This window comes from Etheostoma spectabile, chromosome 4, assembly GCF_008692095.1.
Source record: "Etheostoma spectabile isolate EspeVRDwgs_2016 chromosome 4, UIUC_Espe_1.0, whole genome shotgun sequence".
Classification (NCBI taxonomy): domain Eukaryota; kingdom Metazoa; phylum Chordata; class Actinopteri; order Perciformes; family Percidae; genus Etheostoma; species Etheostoma spectabile.
In genome coordinates, this window is record NC_045736.1 from 36359424 (window position 1) to 36362771 (window position 3348).

The following is a 3348-nucleotide window of genomic DNA, read 5'->3' on the forward strand; positions in this document are numbered from 1 at the left end:
ACTCTAGCAGGAGGATAACACGGTGAAGGCAGCACCGATAGGTTGTCTCTCTACTGACAGCGCTCCACATTTCCAAACAAAAGAGCTACGTGTTGGGGATTCTCCTTTAACTTCTCTTTTGAAAAGGGTGAATTCTCAAGGGATGTTAACACAGCCTTAATTCCCCTACTCTTGAAGAAGGATAAGGATCCTACAGAATGTTCTAGCTATCGGCCTCTAAGCCTGCTTAACACTGACTTAAAAGTGTCTAGCGCGTCGTTTGGAGTCTCATATGGCAACATTTGTGTACTCCAAACAAACGGGATTCATAAAAACAAGACTGGCAGCAGATAATGTTAGACGCTTTCTCCACATTGTTGATGCGGCAGAAGACAGTAAGACCCTAATGTCACTTCTCTCTCTTGTCACAATGAAAGCCTTAGATAGGCTTGAGTTGTCATTTCTATGATCAGTCTTAGAGGTGATGGGCTTTGGTAACACTTTCATTGGTATGATTAAAGTTATGTGTTCTAAGCCCTCAGCTCGAGTCTTAACCGGACGCTCCTCCTCTTTATTTCCAGTGCCTAGATCCTCCCGCCATGGCTGCCCTTTGAGTCCTGCATTATTTGTCATTTCTCTCTTGCGTCTGACTCAAGCCATTTGCCAATCAAGTATGGTGTCACCAATGTGCATTCGTAATACACACCCTCATCATCAGCGGAGTATGGAAGCTTATCAGTCTTTAAAATGACTTGGTCAAAGTCTGCAATACTTCATTTAAATGATTCTGTCGGAGTTCAATCATCCTCATTGTTAACCATTGTTTAAATATTTAAGCATTGAGATCTTCCCCTGCTTAAACTTAATAATAATTATTATGCTGCTCTGAACAATATCTTGAAAGATATGTAAAAATGGATGGGTCTCCCCATGTCTATTCAAGCCCGTATTTCAGTGGTTAAAATGAATGTTTTACCCAGAATTAATTTTATGAGCTCCATGCTACCTCTCTCTCCTCCTGCCGGCTACTGTTTGTTGACGTACCTTAGAAAGTGTCTCAGTCACTCCCTGACGTTCTTTTTGCCAACGTTTCCAACAAACAGTGCCCTATTGTCTCACATCTTATCAAGACTTGGAGATTAGCTGAAACATACTGTCATATAGCTTATAACTGGCACACTTTTCCCCCTCTATTCAAAAATACAGCACTCCTGATTGGAGGGAGGCTGTTAACAGCCCCACAGTGAGAGCAGAGGGGACTTATTTCGACTGTCTAAAAGACATTTTTAGCGAGGTTGGCTAATTGCCTTTTTCTGACTTGCAGAACGCATTCAGTCTAACACGTTCCTCTTTTTTCTTTCACCTTCAATTAAGATCAGCACTCAAGGCGTACGGTGTTCCCTGGCAGAGGCCTTTCCCCATCTATCCCATCTGGAAGTTATTTACTGTGCACCCTAAAGCATGCAATCGCAATCCAGACCGTTTTCATTCATAGGACCTATCTCACCCCTGTGATGTGAAAATGCACCACATGAAAATAATTAATAGCCCGTGCACATTCTGCCCGATAAAAGCACAAGGTACATATCCTCACATGAAATAATAATTCAAACACTGAAATTTGATATAAAAAAATCTATATTTTACTCATTGTGGGACAAGTGGTTCTTAAAAGTGTGTTTCTGTTAGCTCTGCCAGTGAGCCAACAGTGGCCCGGCTAATATAATAATAATAATAATTTTGCCAAATTGTAAATGCTGTGAGAAAGATATAACAGCCGGATTAAAACCTTTAAAAGTAACAATAGCCTACTAAACAATGTGAAGGCCCTGCCTTCAATATTCTTGATTTAAAGTAAGAGAAGAACAGTAGGTACCCTCTCATTATGGTAGAGATGTTGTGTTGTCCAGTCTGACTACATTACTAACCTCAAAATAGTATCTTTGTACAGTACATCAGTACATCAGAACTATAGTACTATAAGTACTTACTTATCTCCCATCTTTGCAGCACAAGTTACAGTAAGACTTACAGTATTTCATTTCGGTGTATTGCAATAAATAAAGTTTATGACAAAAACAAAAGGACACAAAACGGCACTGCAGTTTGGTTAGAAATAAGATCCTTGAGCTGCCAGCGGAACAACAGTCAGAGATAACACGCTGAACTTTGGCTTTAATCACTCTGCTTTATCACTTTGGAACTGTTTGGAGAATTACTACATAAATAAAGATTGGTATATTTTTGTAAAATTCAAACCTTTTACTAAACATGTGTCTTGGTATTTAATCAGATTTATTATAAAGCTTTGCATTTCTTAGAACCCTGGCTCCAAGATATTGGTGCTAGATTATTGCATGTTGTGTTTTTACAAAATCTTTTGTGATTCGCCTTTTTTAACTTGTCTCCTACTGCACTACCAGTTTATCTGAGGACAGGAAGTGTTGCCTGTTTTAAACCCTTTGGGACACAGGAAGTGATATTGAGTGATTCAAATCAAATGGATACATTGATACATAAATCAACTAAATAATTCTATTAGCAGGTAATACAGTATTATAATCCCCTGACAATGAGGTAGGTCTGAGAAAAAAGAAAGAGAGATTGTGAGAATTCCTCTCTCTTCCTCACAGGAAGTTTTGGGCGGATTTCCCCTCTTGGTGGTCCCAGCGGAGAGATGCAATTTGGACGGATTTCCTCGTCAGCTGACACAACTCCTCGTCTGCTTCTCAGAATGGAAAGGAACAAATGCGAAAGCCGAGTTTCTTTTCCTGTTTCAATTAAGTTTGACTCGATGAACAGATGACCAGAGAGAGAGTCAAAGGTCAAGCTGTAAGCAGACAGAACAATAGGAGGAAGCAGGCAGATAATAAAGGGCTTCAGCCGCTCCAGAGAGGACTCCAGTTTACTCCCTTGCTCACAGGTTGGAGAGTTTAACCTGCAACCTTCCAGACAGTCTTGTGTTCATTTTTTGCCAACCTTTCAACATTTTAGTGATTGCGACCATCTTGTGTATCTGCTGTGAAACGGTTCCATCAAATTAATCATCCGCAGAGCATCTTGTGATGCAAATTTTGAAAGCAAGGCAAATTTCTTTGAGCAAATTTAAAGTTTGTCTTTACTCGCCGCAGCCAATTTGTACCAACTTTATAGACACTGTACCTAGCTTGCAAAGGATGCACTGACTGGACTGTATGTGCGTGATGCACTTCCTTCACCAAGAACTCAAGTTCTGTTATTATCAGCCAATTTCTTTCACGTCTTTGCCACAATTTGTGCCACTAAGGACAGATTAGTCTAGTCATGTCTGCAGTAGTCTGTATTCTTGATGTTCCACCAATCATATTTTTTGGTAGAAGTGATATTTCT